The sequence below is a fragment of the Pseudorca crassidens genome, chromosome 8, assembly GCF_039906515.1.
Source record: "Pseudorca crassidens isolate mPseCra1 chromosome 8, mPseCra1.hap1, whole genome shotgun sequence".
NCBI classification, from domain to species: domain Eukaryota; kingdom Metazoa; phylum Chordata; class Mammalia; order Artiodactyla; family Delphinidae; genus Pseudorca; species Pseudorca crassidens.
This window is the reverse complement of record NC_090303.1, coordinates 18,655,311-18,672,755: the sequence shown is the minus strand read 5'-3', so window position 1 is coordinate 18,672,755 and position 17,445 is coordinate 18,655,311.

Sequence of the window (17,445 nt, the reverse complement as noted above, 5' to 3'; positions counted from 1 at the left end):
TCATAAATCAATTACTGACAGTTCCATTTACTTTGCCGTAGATGATGGTAAAATGCTGGGAATAGAAGGGATTAAAAGCACAGACCCACAGAATTGGGTGAGGAGTTGGTGCTGTCCCCCATGAGACACGCAGCTTCTGTGGCCAAGGCCCTTAACGATGCTGGACAGGGAAGGATCTGGAAGGTACTGAGACTCTCAGAACTCTTAGCCTAATTCTTTTCCAAGTGTTTCTAGCCATGCAATAGTCTTCAGTTGCTCAGTGTCTGGACTACATTTCTGAAAAGTTTGCAAATAGACCACCAACCCCTTTCAGATAACTCCTGGGAAGCGTTAAGATTTGTTCTTTAGCAAGCACGGGATGTGAGATTTCTTCCTTTGTCTTGACTGTGTGGCTTTTGCACACATTTTTTTTTTTTTTTTTTGTGGTATGTGGGCCTCTCACTGTTGTGGCCTCTCCCGTTGCAGAGCACAGGCTCCGGACGCGCAGGCTCAGCGGCCATGGCTCACGGGCCCAGCCGCTCCGCGGCATGTGGGATCTTCCCAGACCGGGGCACGAACCTGTGCCCCCTGCCTCGGCAGGCGGACTCTCAACCACTGCGCCACCAGGGAAGCCCGACGGTGTGGCTTTTGAATGTTGCTTCTCTGGAGAACTTGATAGAAGGAGAGGCATTTATTGGCCAGAGTCACCTTAAACGCAAGCAGGCCCTGGCCTTTCAAATCTCTCTGGATTCCATACACTTCATTCCTCACCACCACGTGAGTCCGTCATCACTTCTCACCTGGACGACGGCACTAGACTCAAAACTCAGCTCCCTTCATTCAACTCATTCTCTACTCAGCAGGCAGAGCCTCCTCTCTTCAAAATGCATGCCTGATTTTGCCCTGACCATGCTTAGAACCTTATAACGGCGCTCCTTTGCTCTGTGATAAAGTTAAAACGGAAAAGCTCCTACCTGCTCTCGCCTTCCCCACCTCTCCGGCCATCCTTCCGGACCAGTTTCCTTGCTGTGCCATCCCAGGCAATTACTCAACGTCTCTGGGCCATAGCTCCTTCATCAGTAAAATAGGGAGAAGGGTCCCCATCAGCAAAGGAGATAATGTGTGCAAAAGATCAGGACGTGTATGGAAGGCAGGAGGCGAAGAGGACATCGGAAAATGGGTCCATGGTACTGTTTCCTCCAGCCTCCTTCTCTGTGTGCTTCCTCATCTCAGCACAGATCGAGAGAGCAACCACTCCTTTGGTGGCCCAGGACCCAGCTCCTGTGCACCAGCTCTGCCCACACATTCCGACCCCACTCGGCAAATCCCCAGGGCCTCGGGGTTTCCAAAGTGGGGAGAAGGCACAGGGTAGAAAAAGGGCGGAGGAGTGAGTGCCAGGCTGGGGGCTGGTTCTATCAGCCCGCTGCTACCAGCCTTGCGCCCCTGGGCCTCCTTCCTCTAGGTTGTCGTGAGGGCCCCTGAAGCACAGTCTTGGCCTTGAGGCTACCAATCACGTTGGTATAGCAGAGTCATTTATTATTTCCAGCCATGTCAAATAGCCCTGGAGTGTTGATTAACTACCAGGCAGCCGAGGCTTTGTTTTAAGGATGGCAGAGTCTGAGCACTTATCCAGGACAGGCTCTCTGGTCCTGGGTGGGCAAGTTTCCGCTGGCATCCTGCAGCCTCCTAGTTACTCCTTGTTTCTGCTTTCAGCTTATTTCTTCGGTTGGACGCAATCCATCTCTCTAGCTTAAAATAGCAATGGCTGGCCAGGGCCCTTGTGAGGCCTGACCTGCCGAAGGACAGCTGGTGGGGACCTTGCGGGAGACGGACATCACAGCTACAGTGCTGTGTAAATGCTGACCTGAAAGCCTGGGCACCAGCCGCAGAATTTCACCAGGACCCTTCCCAGCCCAGCGCGTTGCGTGCCAGCTCCTCTGCTTGCCTTAGAAAAACACCTCCCGCGCTTTCTACGGGCCAGACACCATGCTAAGCACTTTGTGCAAAATACCTCAACCTTTACCCCAAATCTGAACTCGAAATCATGATGACTCTCACCTTACAGATGATGAAAGAACGACTGAAAGATTAAAGCATCTACCCAAGGTCAGTTAACGAGTAAACGTCAGGGTCCGACTCCAGAGCCCATACTTCGAACTTAGCCACCACGCTACGTGGTCTTCGGAGGCCTTTAGTATCTACACTTTCTGACCACGCGAACTGAACCAGGTAATACATTTAAAGCACTCGAAACAGTCCCAGGGGGCGTGGCGTAGAGTAAGCACTCAGTGAATGCCCTTCCCTTCACGTAGAGGCACCCTGGAGGGATGAGAAGAGCAGGCTCTTAGATGGGCCGCCGGCTCTGCCACTAGACACGGGGTCTCAGCAAGCTCCGTGAAATTGATTTTGCTTCAGTTTCTTCACTTGGGACCTAGGACTAATGATGACACTTATGTCCTAGGGTCGTTGTGAATATTAAAGGAGTTAATATTTGTCAAGCACTTAGGACAGAGCCTAGAACATACCAGATGTTGCCTTTGCTAAGATACACATAGGGGCACGTGCATCTGTACGCACTAAGGTGGGCGCGGACCTCGTGTCCTGGAAGACCTGGATTTCAATTCCTGGCTCTGTTTGACTGTCTGGGTCACCGTGAATAAACTACCTCTCCTGTCTAAGCCTTAGATTCCTTACCTGTGAAACAGAACCAAACAGAACCAAACAGAACCAAAACTCCTGGCTCCAGAGCTACTTGAGAATGACGTGTGATGCGGTGTACAGGAAAGCACAGAAATAGACACACGTTAGCGGCTTAATGTCATCTTTCTCTTTTCCCGGGCAGGTCTCTATTTTGTCACAAATATGTAAGCCAGTTTCTGTCCTCAGATCTTTCTACTGTCTCGCCTGCAACGCTCTATGGTTTCCCGTTCCCCCCGCCAGCCCTCCGTTCTGTCACCTTGGGAACGCGTTCAGCTCTTTCGGTAACACTCTGAAGGCCTTGGGAATTCTTGGAGTTGTCTAATTACAGCAGTTCTGAATTTCTAATGGGCCAAAGGGGACCGCAGGTCAGTTGGCAATTTCCCAGGCCTTTCCATAGAGAGGAAGACAGCGTGTATGTGTGTGTGAGTGCGTGTGTGAATGCACACGCGTGTCTCTTCCACACCAGTGTGGGCCCTGCTCTGCCCACTCTGGACATTCGAATTCCAACTGCAGTTGTCAGTGGATGGACCGATGTGGGTCCATCTAGTGCCAGTCTCTCCCTTGGTATTATCTGTAGGAATGATTTTACTTAAACATTAATAATAAAAACATCTAAAAGTAGTAAGTAAAAAGAGCTGCTATTTCTTTGCTACCTGCCCCGAATGCCGTTGTGCTATGCACTCCTCGTTCAGGGACCACTTCTTCTTACCCTCTAATCACGTTTCGCAATTAGGTTCCTATATCTACCAACCCCATTTAACCCATTTACCCATTAAGCCTTCAGGCTGAGATAGTTTAAGGGAGAAAGGCTCCCAAACCTGGATGAGCGTGAGAATCTTCTGGAATACTTCTAAAAAACCAATCAGGGTGTGTTACCATTCCAGACCTGGAGCCAGGCAGGGGTCTAGGCAGCTAGGACATAGACTGGAGACCAACGTTCAAAGGCCAGCCCGGCACCTCAGTGTGGCCTTGGGCAGGTCACGGCCCTCTCTGCCTCATGGTCTCCTCACCTGGGCAGCGGAGATCATTGTACCTGCCTTGCCATCTCCCTGCAGCGTTGTGAGGATGAAAGGAGACGGGGAGGTCCAAGCACGGGTCACGAATATGGGGTGTTCCCAGCTCCCCTAGCCATTTGTGTGACCCCCAGCCTGGCACTCAGTCTGCTGCATTCTATGGTTGTTCGTGGCACTGGTGGAGAAGCGATGAGCAGAATTTTCCTACCATCTATTCCAACTAAGTTCAACGACTCCAGGTAGCTCTCTAACCATGAAGACCTGTAGCATCATCCTGTTTGGGTACAGTAACACATTTGGGGAAAACAGGCATCTCTGCCTGAAAACCGAATTTCACCTTTGTTCAGGTCTTGATTAGGCGTAGAGGTTTCATTCTCAGAAATTAGCCCCTAAAAGACAGGGATTTCAAGTCAAGCATGAGTATTTGCTAGTTTTCTAGCGCAACACCTCTCTTCGTCCCTTCCTTCCAGGCTTTACTTCTTGACTATGGTTCTTTCAACCTTCTTTTTGAACAGATGGTCCTTTTACATCCCAGGCTTTCATGTAAAGCTCCTGCAAATCCTGTTTGGAACTAAATTGGATTTAAGGAATGTGTAACAGTCGTGTCCCCCGAACTCTGCTGCTTGGAGTGAAACAGGATCTTAATTAATAAGAGACACAGAACAGGGCTCTCTGGGTTTACCCCAATGTGCTCTGTGGCTGCTCCAACTCCCCCATCAAGTTGATCCCCCAAAGTCTGGGATTCTTCAGTGATTATGGTACAGATGCTGAGCACGGGGGCCCTGCTGCTACACGTGGCACCTGTCACTTTCCTCCTCACCTGCTTGTGCTCACTGGGCTGACATCCCACAAATCAGCCGGGCATTCCCAGACTTAAATCCTAATGGTAGGAGGGGGCTAGCTAGCTTAAGTTCGGACTCCAGATACAAAGCGATGAACAAATAGTTGATACATTAACGAACAAAAGGAGAGGAAGGAACAGGGAAGGAAAAGAAAAATGGAAGAAGAGAGTAAAAAGAAAAAAATAGATGGTTTTGGAAAGCAGATCTTAATCCAAATTCTAAACTCTCTCATTCAGCCATGGTGGAGTGGGGAGGGTGGAGGAAGAGGTTAGGGGAGATCCCACCACTTCAGCACAAGCACCAATAGCTAAGTGTAGAAAAACATAAGCAGATCAGAGGGCTAATGCTCCCTAAGGCTGAGTAAGGCATTTGCTCACTCCTGCCTCACGGGACATTAGAGAATGCCTGGGAATGCAGATTACGATCTGATCCCTTGTCAACTCATCACTCCAGTAAGAGAGCCCTGATGCCTGGGATTTCAACAAAACATCAAACTACAACGATCTTTTTTAAGCTTAATTTCAGGTATGCTGCTTCAGAGATGTATAACTTCCTGGAACAAGGACTCCAGTCTAGCAATCAATTTGAGATGCTCGAGCCCCTTTAACACTGCCTTGTAGCGCAGCAACCCTAAATTAGCACAGCACCCCACATCCAAAGCCTGGAAAGGGCCAGAGGAAGAATAGGAACCAATGGGTGCCTCTTTCTCTGCCTTGATGGTGAGTTCCCGAGTACAGAGAAGACTGGGGAACAAGCCCACAGGTTCCTTAGCTCCTTTGACCTGCTGCTTCACTTTGCAAGATCTAAGGCTTTTGGAGATGCAGCTGGGTCATGTATCAGGTAGCTCTCCAGCACGGCCCACTCTGCGCATGTGGCGCCGTCAGTGTAGGAGCACAAAGTGAACGTGAACGTGAACGTGAAGAGAGAAAATGAGCCCGCCAAGGGATGGCTTAACTGTCTGGATTCGGCCTGGCTGCAGTCCGGGGGACGCGTCGGCTGCAGGCCCCACCTCGCCTCTGCCCCACCTGCCCTTTCCTTGCTCTGGCTTTGTATTAGCACACCTTGCTGTGGGCCCGTGCATACCTCATCCCTCCTCCCTCAACAGCAGGGGAAGCTCCACCTGAGACCGGATACATCCAGTCTTAGGCGGCATTTGATAGTTGTTTGATGAATGAACAAATAATGAATGAATAAATGAATGAATGAGCAAAAAACTGAGTCTAAGTGGATCTGGAGAGGCACATGGAAATATCCAGCATGGCGCCCCTCCCCGCAGGCAGGTGCAGCTCTGGCCAGCGACACCTGAGGAGCGAGCGTGGACCAAGTTTCAGCCCCACTCACTCTGCTCGGCCAGACGCCCTTCTCATCTCTCCATGAACCTCTTTCTTCTCTTCACCAAACGGCACAAACATCTGCCTTGCCATGCAAGGCAGGAATCGGGGATTCATTCTGACCATCTCCTCCCCCCGTCTTCCATTTCCCAACAAATGGTGACCACCACGCTGGTTCCCCTCTGGAAATCCATCACCGCGGGTCACTGTCCCTACTCTACTGCCACAGGTCATTACCATCTCTCCCCAGACTGGCCACCACAATCACTTCCCAACCCAGCTCCCTGCTGCCACATGTAGCCAACCCCACTCTGTCTCCCACTCTCTCTCGCCGTGGCCAGAGGTGTCCGGAAGAGCACTGATGGGATATCATCCTACTGCTTAAAATCCTCCTGTGTCTGGCCTTTCACCTGAGGCAAGTTCAAAGGCATTCGTCTGACACAGAAGGCTGCTTCTGATCCTTCCCCCACTAGGCCCTGCAACTGCAGCCTCACCTCCCACCCCATCCGCGCAAGTTCCCTGAGAACACTGACCCTTTCGCAATCCCTCCAGTGCACCAGGCTCCCTCTCACCGCCGGGGCTTCGACCAGGCTATTCTCTCTGCGTCACACGCCCTCTTCCCTTTGCACCATCCAACTGCTTCTCCATCCAGCCTTATGGGAATCTCTCTTCTTTTTGGAAAACTGTCTTGGTCCTTCCTCCCTTCCCCTGCGAGCTGAGTTAGGTGTCCTTTGTTCACACGCATTCTCTACACCCCTTAACACATCTGTGCGCCTCTCCTGATCACATTTCTGACACTTGCTCTCACTGTTCATTTTCTTGTCTGTTGCCCTCACCACCCCTGCAGCCCCATTGCCCAGCACCGTCCAGGCTCTGCCTGTTGCAGGGTCTGCAAGTGCTAATTGAAATGAAGTAAGTTGCAATGAAATGAAACCTTCCCAGGTTGGTACTGCCTGACTTCAATCCACTTAATCCATTATCATGTGTGAGCAATGACCACGGCAACATGCTAGGCCTGCTTTATCGCTCATGTCTGAATGTCATCTGCCTCGTTCTGCTTTCTCCATGGTTTACAAGCTTTTAAGACAGAGCGAACCCTATCTTCCAGTTCCAAATGATTTCTCAACCAAATTCTATTTGAGTTTTTTGTCAGACATAGACAAAACCAAAGGAAATTAAGCCCATTCATGGGGTTGCATTTCATAGGCAAATAAAGCTATTTCATAGGCCAATAAACCTTGTCCAGCTCTCTTCGCCCAAGGGCACGACCTCAATGCATTTTTCAAATCAGCTACTTGCAAAATCTCTCTCCTGCCACCATTGACTTCATTCGAATCTAACTGAATGTGGAAGGGACCAGGACTGGGTGAATTACATGTGTTCATCTCATATAGGTAGGAACCTTGGGCAAAGATCCTGGGACTCCTCTATTCACACCCGCTTACTCCCTGTACTTATTCACCTGACTCACATCTGGTTTTTGTTTAATTGCGCGTCAGGCACTCTCCTGCAGGTATAAATCAGAGTTCACTGTAACGGCAGTGGTGGCCAGTACTTGCGTGATGTCTGCCGGTTACAGAGCACTTCCTCGTGGAGCATCTCATTTAACTCTCACGTGCCTAAGAGGCAGGCACTATTATTGCCCTGACTGTTTCCTAGGTGAGGGTATCAGATGTCTCAATTTTAAACTGCGCAGGGACTGCTGGGCTTCACTCGGGTACAACTGGGCAGCATTTGGCCTTGGGCCTGCGCTCCTGCTTCCTGCCCTAGCTGTCTCAGATGGGGAACCGGCGGCATCTACTGGAAGCTCATATATTGTGAAATGGGAAAGGAGAGGCATCGGTCCTCATGTGGGCTCCGCAGTCAGTGGCGGGTAGGCCAACAGATAAGCGCTCGTCTCAGTCACCTGAGACCCATTTCCCAGGGCTCCTCCCAGGGCCCACGGGCCCAGCGCCTACAGTGGTGACAAACTCAACAGTGCATCCTTGTGTTGTCTCCTCCCTCTTTCCCGTTTCACTTTCCGTCCATCACTTCTACTCCTTGGGGTTTCTTCCCAAACAAGCTACCTGTACACAAGCCTTTATACCTCCAGCTCTGCTTCTAAGGAACCCGGACTAAAATCACGAAATAAGATGACTCGCCAACTATCGCAGAGCTCATGTGGAAGACTGTAATGTATAGTCAGCTCCTTGGATTCCCAAACCCCATGTGCCCGCCCCTCCTCTCTTCCTCGCACTGAGAAACTAATGTAGAAACAGAGTCTCGGATACAGAAACAACCAACTACAAAAGAGAGGTGTCAAGTCAAAAGTAGAAGCAAATGACTTTGGAGCAGAGAGATGTGACTGAGTTGGGGGGGTGGTGGTGTGGGGTGAAGAAGAAGCGCTTCATAGGATGGGTACCCGGGAGGCCTCTCCTAGTCACCCTCTCCATGCTCAGTGCCGTCCAGTGTTTTCTCTGCCAGCAGATTCATTTCTTCTTAGCACTTATCACAGTGCGTAAGTAAATATTTATTTCTTTTTGTTTATGGGCTCTCTCTCCCAAGAGGGCAGGCACCATGTCTGTTGTGTTCACCACAATATCCCCAGTGCCTAGCACAGGGCCCAGGACATAACTGGCAATCAATAAACTGGCAAACTAAAAAAAATGAGAGAAAACCAGACAGAGGAAGACAAAGATCATACGATATCACTTATATGTGGCATCTAAAAAAATGATACAAATGAACTTATTTACAAAATAGAAATAGACTCACAGACGGCTCAAGAGGAAGGGGGTATGGGGATATAGGTATACTTATAGCTGATTCACTTTGTGGTACAACAGAAACTAACACAACGTTGTAATGCAATTATACTCCAATAAAGATTAAAAATAATAATAAAAAGAAAACAACTCAAGGTTACCAAAGGGGAAAAGAGGGCGGGGGGAGGGATAAATTAGGAGTCTGGGGTTAATAGATCCACAGCTACCATATATAAAATAGATAAACAACAAGGACTTACTGTCCAGCACAGGAAACTACATTCAGTATATATACATAACTGAATCACTTTGCTGTACACCTGAATCACTGTAAATCAACTATACTTCAATAAAAAAATCAATCACAATTGGTGAACAAATCAATAAATGTGCTCTTGAATAAATGAACGCATGGTATTATGGGCAAGGTGAACAGCATAGAGAAAGGCATGGAAGAGTAGGTGAATACAGCCTGTTCAAAGAACGTCTGCGGTCGTCTCTACAGGGTGTATTTGTTTGAAGAGTGGGGAGGCCAGGAGTGGTCACGGAAAATATTTCTTACAGTAACATGGAGACCATATAAGTACCCTGGCCACATTCTATGTGTTGGAAGATGATATTGCCTCTGCCTAAGCGATTATATAACTTGGGTTTTCAAATGTCTGCTGTCACCTGCAGTAAGTGGCTTTCTTCCCCACTGGGCAGTTGGCATAGGTGTTGGCAGGGCCTGATCCTGTTTGCAGGTATGGGACACTGTGTGCCAAGTGGGCCTTGGATTACCTGCTGCTGTTGTCGCCTGTTGTATTTTGTGCAGTTGGGTATTGGCAGAGGCTTTCCTAAGACTCACCCACTGGCCTACCTCAGAGTATCTGTTTTGGGGTCTTACTGCCCTTCATCCTCTGCCTTGCCTCTCTCACCTGAACATTTACAGCCTTTAACACCAGCCTTCGGAACCTTAAAAATTATGCAAGGAGGTATAGGATACCTTCTTATTCATTTATTCACACACATATTAACAGCGTGCTGGTGGACAGACACCATGCCAGGTACACGTCTCTCCTGGCTGACTCGTGATTCTATGCACTCTGCACTGTCCAAACACCCTGTTCATTCTCTGATGGTTGAGATTCAGCATTGCATTCTCTCAGCCCTGGTTTGCTGCAGTGGGCTCACCACACCTCAGTTCCTTTCCTGTGGACTGTCTGTCCTTAAGGACCTTGCTACAAAAATATCAGACGATGGAAGAACTATTTCCCTGCTGTCCTGACCTCAGCACAACTTAAGCAAAAATTAAACATTCCAGCTATTCAGCAACCTTCAGACAGTTTCCCTCCTCATTGGTGAAAGCCCGGTTAGAGGCGGGTGGCCACGTGTTCCTTCCTGGCTCCTTGAGAGCTAAGTTTATTCCCTCCCCGTACTGACATTTCAGGACCCATGAAACTCACCTTTAGCACTGTTTATTTTTAGTGTCTCTGCATTTATATTTAGAAGAGAGGCTCTGACAGGCCTCTGAGAGCAGCGGTCCTGAAATTTTTGCTGGAGCATTCAGAGACCACGAGAAAAAAAAATAAGTCATGCGTGTAACTCCCCGTTTATTTCCTGGAACTGGTGACACCGCACGGGCACGTGTACCGAGAGAGACAGGAGCAGCGGTCTGGACTCACCTTCAGTTGCTCGGACCTGGCCATTCACCCAGCCTCCCAGGTGGCACACTTCTGTTGCTTCACTGGGGGATCCTAGGACAAAGGAAGTCGAAATTGTGAGGACCAAGAGAGGTAAAACCATTAAGAACTGCAGTAAAATCACTCCCAACCTGCAACTTGCCACATTTTCTTCTTCTTTTCTTTTCAGTCACTACAAAATATGTTCCTGTGTACTTTACAAATTTTTAAAGTATTATATGCGTGCAGTAGAAAATTCAAAAGGAAGAATTTGTGAATTCCCTGGCAGACCAGTTGTTAGGACTCTTTGCTTTCACTGCTGAGGGCGTGGGTTCAATCCCTGACTGGGGAACTAAGATCCTACCAGCTGCATAGCGTGGCCAAAAAAAAAAAAAAAAAGAAAGAAAGCTGGAGGAAAAAAAGAAAAAGAAAAGAAAGGAAGAATTTGTAACATATATCATAGAGAAAGGGTTAATAGTTCTAATGCTTAAAAAACAACCCTCTTAGACATTGAGGGGCAAAGAACCAAAAACTTGATAGAAGAATGAGCAAAAGACATGAACAAACAATTAACAAAACATATGTGTATATTCCTTTAAACATATTAAAAGATGTCCAAACTCTCATTATTAGAGACATGTAACTTAAAATGCTATGGTATATTTCACAAATGGCATCCTGTTTCTCACCTACCCAACTGATGAAAATTTAAAAAGCATGACAACAAAATCTGTTGGGAAACACGTTCTTACACATTGGTGGCAGTAACTTGGTACAACCTGAATGGAAGGAGATTTGGCAAGATCGAACAAAACTACATATACACTTGCATTTGATCCAGAAATCCTACTTCTAGGAATTTATCCTGAAGATAGTCCCAAGAACAGAAAAACACATCTGCACAAGTTTATTCATCTCAGCATTACTGTTAATTACAAAACACTGAAGACAGCCTAAATGCCCAAATGTGGGAGATCAGTGGAATGCACAAGGTACATCCACACAGTGGAGTCCTATGCAGCTGGATAAATAAATGAGGGAGATCTCAGTGAACTGATATGGAGAGAGTTCCCGGATACACTGCTAAGTGGAAAAAGGAAAGTGCAGAAGAGTGTCTGTACTAATATGCTACCTTTAATGTCAGAAAGGAGGAGAAATGAGAAAATATAAATGTATTTGCTCACGTAGGCAAAAATAAATACGGGGAGAATAAACCTGAAATCAGGATCAGTTACCTAGAGAGGGTAGATGCGAACAAAGTAAATAAAATGCAGGAACTGAAACACAGTGTAAGGGGGGTTATATATCTCTGAGTATACCTTTCTGTAAAGTTCTGACTTTCAGAATCATAATAATGTTCCACATGCCAAAAAAAATTGCTAAATAAAATTAAAATGAAAATATCATCAAAATATGGTGTGGGGAACCCCAAATAAAATATGAATAAAAGCAACAAGTGAACCTAACTCTATTACAAATGATTAACATTATTTCCCATACTGTAGTTATTTAAGAAATATATAAGAATTCTTTGATATTTTTTGCAACTTTTTTCTAAGTTTGACATGTTTTGAAAATGAAAAGTTAAAAAGGAAAAACTGAAGGGGGTGGGGAAAAAAGGAACTAACTTAAATAACTCCGGAAAAGAGTATTTTGGCTATATTTGTAAGGCTAAAGTAAAAAAGAACGGTACACAAACATCACCTAATCTAGGTAGTAATTTTGTTCTTCCCGGAAGTATGGATTAGCAATTCTGAAGCTATTTTGAGTATTCTAGGATTGAGTAAATAAGTCAAACAAATAGCGTGAATAATGAAAGCCAAGTTTCTCACTGTAGTAGAAAGGGTATAACTGTGAATAGAGGGAAGACTAGAATAAACTGTGCTGTGGGAATGGAATTAGACATATCAATAGGAACTCGCGATCAATATGAACTCGATGTACACATACAGACCTCACAAATATAAACATTTGCAGATAGATGGATATAGAAACAGACATAGATGTGTGTATATGTGTATCTATATTCTCCGCTCTGTCTGCTGCAAGGGACTAGAAGCAATGACACTCTAGCCCCAACGAGCACTTTCAGTGACTATTCTCTCATTTAAAAAAAAAAAAACAAACCCTTGGAGGAATGGATGATTCCAGGTCTGGACAGAGCAAGTACAAGATGAGCCTAGACCATCTTGTGATGCCAGAAAGTGAGGAAATTTTCCAAATACGATAGGGACAGGTCAAAGCACACACTGGCCAAATCCAAGGGGCTCCCAGTAATCAAATCTGGGATAATACTGGCAACAAAATAAATGACAATAGTAAGAAATTATAATGCACAGAATAAAATAAATATCCATGAGTCTATACTGACATAAATAAGTAAATAAGCAACTGAAGTGGAGGAAGGAAAACTCTTACAGCAGAATTCCAATTCATAAGTGTAGAAGGAATGATAACAACAGAAGCTACTAATTTGCAAACACTACAGTATTAACTGTTGCAGACAAGAATCACCAATAGATGCTATAAATTACTGGGGTAAATATACTGAGAAAAGAACTGCATATCCTCAAAGTATATCCCCACCAAATAGGGAAAAACAACAACTTTGTAGGGCAGAAAACTCACTTAACCATGTAACCAAAGTCAAGCTCACCAGTAATGAGACATATTGACATCATGTGCCTCCTGATACGATGCACTGAGAAGAACACAGAACTGCTTCTGTGATATTCTTGCCAAAAGTGCATTACCTGAATTTCATCAGGAGGAAACATTAGACAAACTCCAACTGAGTGTGTTCTACATGATAACTGGATAGCATTCATCAAGGTCAATGTAGACAAAGAAAAACTGAAGAACTATCCTAGATTGGAATAGATCAAGGCAACATGAAAACCTGATCCTGGAACATAAAAAGGACGCTAGTGGGACAATTGGTGAAATCCAAAGAAGGTCTGCAAATAGTTCATAGTATTATATTAAGGTTAATTTCTAGTACAGTGGTTATATAAGATGTAAAATTTGAAAAGATACAAGAATTTTTTGTTTTCTTGCAACTTTTTTCTAAGCCTGAAAGTTTTTCAAAATGAAAAGTTAAAAAGTAAACATAAATAAAATTTTGAAAGGAAGAAAATAGTATACAATGTTCCTATCAACCTATCCTCCAGGAATCAATTTTCTTCCCAACAGATAGCTACTATGAACAACTTCTAGTATATACTTCCAGACATTTTCTATACAAATACATACATGTATATTCATCATCTGTGTTATGCATATATGTATTAGAGATCCTTCCATATAAGCATGTGACATTTTTTTAATGGCTGTATAATGTTACATAGATCATATGTTACATATATTAATGTAATTATTGATCATTATGATGTTTCTAATATTTTGGTATTACAAACAATATATATTAACTAGTGATGGACATTTATGATGTTTCCGATGTTTTGGTATTTTAAACAATACTACACGAAATGCTTCATTTTCTATACATACTAGTACTTGTAATGTAAATGTGTAGCAAGACAGATTAATCTCCAAAATATACAAGCAGCTCACGCAGTTCAATATCAAAAACCAAAAAAATATATATTATATATACGTTACTTACATAACTGCATACACATTTGAAATCTAGCCATGTTGCTCTATGGGTCAGGGGTTCATTCCTTTTTATTGCAGACCAGTATTCCGCAAGTTTGTTTATCCATTTGTCAGTTGAGGTTCATCTGGAATGTTTCCAGTTTTTGATCATTATGAATAAAACTGCTATAAACATTCATGAACAGGTTTTTGTTTGAACATCAGCTTTTATTTATCTTGGATAAATACCTAGGAGTGGACTTGCTTGGGTCCCATGGTAAGTGTATATTTACCTTTGTAAAAAACTGCCAATCCGTTTTCCAAAGTGGCTGTACCATTTTGCTTCCCTAACAGCAGCTTGTAAGAGTCCCTGTTGCTCTGCAGCCTCACCAACACTTGGTATTCTCAGTTTTCCCCCCATTCTAACAGGTGTATTGTTGTATTTCACTGTGGTTTTAATTTGCAGTTTCCTGATGGCTGATGATATTGTACATTTTAACGTGTTTGTTTGCTATACTGTATATAAGTCCCCTTTAAAATGTTCAAATCTTTTGCCCAATTTTTAATTGGATTGTTTTCTTTCTGAGAGTTCTTTATGTATTCTGGACACAAGCCCTTTACCAGATGTATGTTCTGCAAATATTTTCACTCTCATGTGGCTTGTTCTTTCATTTTCTTAACTGTGGCCTGATGGCCAACTTGACTGGCCATGGGCTGCTCAGATTAAACATTATTTCTGGGTGTGTCTGTGAGGATGTTTCCAGATGAGATGAGCATTTGAGTTGGTGGACTCAGTAAAATAGACTGTCCTCTCCAATGTGGGTGGGCATCACCTAATCCACTGAGGGCCTGAATAGGAGAAAGGCAGGCGAAGGAGGAATTTTCCTCTTTTCCTTCCTGCCTCCTTGCTTGAGCTGAGACATCGATCTTCTCCTGCCTCAGTGCCCTTGGCTCTCAGGCCTTCAGGCCTGGACTGGAATCTACACCATCATCTCCCCTGGCCCTCGGGCCTTCAGAATTGGTACGGAATCACCCCACCGGCTGGGTTGCTAGCTTGCAGGTTGCAGACTGTGGGACTTCTCAGCCTCCAAAATTGCATATGCCAATTCCTTGTAATAAATCTCTTCCTATGTATATATCCTATTGGTTTTGTTCCTCTGGAGAACCCTGCCTAATACAGTGGCTTTCAAGTAGAATATTTTAATTTTGATAAAGTTGAATTTAGCATTTTTAAAATTTTCATCGCCTGTGTTTTTTGTGTCCTCTTTGAGAAGTTTTTGCCTAGCACAAAATCATAAATATATTCTATTTTTTCTTCCAGAAGTTATTTAGTTTTAGGTCCCATTTCAGTCTATGATTCAATTTGAGTTAACTTCCCCTTATGGTGTGAGGTAAGGACAGAGTGCGTTTTTATTTTATTTTTTTACATGTGGATGCCCAATTATTCCAGCACCATCTGTGGAAAAGACTATTTCTTATCCTTTTTTTTTTTTTTTTTTTCATTTTTGCGGTACGCAGGCCTCTCACTGTTGCGGCTTCTCCTGTTGCAGAGCACAGGCTCCGGACGCGCAAGCTCAGCGGCCATGGCTCACGGGCCCAGCTGCTCCACGGCATGTGGGATCTTCCCGGACTGGGGCACGAACCCGTGTCCCCTGCATTGGCAGGCAGACTCTCAACCACTGCGCCACCAGAGAAGCCCTCTTATCCATTTTTTAAGAAACCTCCATACTGTTCTCCATAGTGGCTGTATCAATTTACATTCCCACTAACAGTGCAAGAGTGTTCCTTTTTCTCCACACCCTCTCCAGCATTTATTGTTTCTAGATTTTTTGATGATGGCCATTCTGACCGGTAGGAGATGATATCTCATTGTAGTTTTGATTTGCATTTCTCTAATGATTAATGATGTCGAGCATCCTTTCATGTGTTTGTTGGCAATCTGTATATCTTCTTTGGAGAAATGTCTATTTAGGTCTTCTGCCCATTTTTGGATTGGGTTTTTTTTTGTTATTGAGCTGCATGAGCTGCTTGTAAATCTTGCAGATTAATCCTTTGTCAGTTGCTTCATTTGCAAATATTTTTTCCCATTCTGAGGGTTGTCTTTTCGTCCTGTTTATGGTTTCCTTTGCTGTGCAAAAGCTTTTAAGTTTCATTAGGTCCCATTTGTTTATTTTTGTTTTTATTTCCATTTCTCTAGGAGGTGGGTCAAAAAGGATCTTGCGGGCTTCCCTGGTGGCGCAGTGGTTGAGAGTCCGCCTGCCGATGCAGGGGACACGGGTTCGTGCCCCGGTCCGGGAAGATCCCACATGCCGCGGAGCGGCTGGGCCCGTGAGCCATGGCCGCTGGGCCTGCGCCTCCGGAACCTGTGCTCCGCAACGGGAGAGGCCACAACAGTGAGAGGCCCGCGTACTGCAAAAACAAACAAACAAAAAACCAAAACTCTTCGAGGGGGTTAGCATTGGAGGTCAGTTCTCCAAAGAACGTGGTTACCTTATCACTCCCCACGTGAATATGTACTGGGGCAGGGGTGACTAACATAACACAAAGGGAATTCGAAACACTGTTTCATTGGTGAAAGTTTAGTACATATGGATTAAGGAGGAATCCTCACCGTTGCATGAATTAGGAATTTACAAGGGATTCAGGAGCCCTGTGTCAGGAACTGGGGTCAAAGACCCAATATTAGAACAAGAGATGCTCTTAGGGCTCTGATCGCTCAGGAAACGACAAGGGTCAGGGATTCTGTGCCAGGAACCGGGGGCGGAGACCAACATATATGTTCTCTGATCTCACTTTCCCTTTGGGTTTGCACTCCATCACTCAGAGGATTCTGTCTGCTGATCCAACTGCAAGTCTAGTGAATTCTCCTGCCACTAAAATGCTGTTACTTCTGGTTTGAGTGAATCTTTCATGCAAAGCTCTTGTCAAGTGCCTAAAGATGAGAGAGCTGGAAGCGAGTTGACTAGAAAAGGTGTCACTGTGGTTGCCTTGCCTGCCAAGACAGTCTTGTCTGGGAGACCGGATTCCTCCTGCTTTGATGGCAGCCCAGCTCCAGGCAGTGAGGCTGGGGGAAAGGGACCTAGAACTCTCACTCACCTCCAATCATTCCCTGTCTACGACCTAAGCCCAGGTAACTCAGATCTCAGTTAGCAAAGCATCCCTTCCTTTCAGAAACCTCCTAACTCCCAGTATTTTCCCCACAAAACTCTGCTCACCTGGTCGGTCCCCTGGCCAGTCTTTCCTGGGGCAGAGCCTCTGGTCCTCTCAGTCCCAGGCAACCCATTTCCAACTCGCACCGTCTTTCCTTCTGTGGGCATCTGGCACCCTCTGAACCGTCACCGCTATCAGTGTAGCCCACTGTCATTCTCAGGTTATTCCAGCTGCTGACCTGTCCTCCCCAACTAGAGGACAGACTCTTAGAGGATCTGGGTCGCCCGTCCCTTCCTTCCTTCCATACTTTATATACTACGGTTTGGCACTTACCCTTGCCTTTGGGACACACAGTCCTGGTGAACAAGGCAGACAGCTCCTGCCCTAACACAATGTCCAGTTTGGTGGTGGAGACAGACAAGAAAATG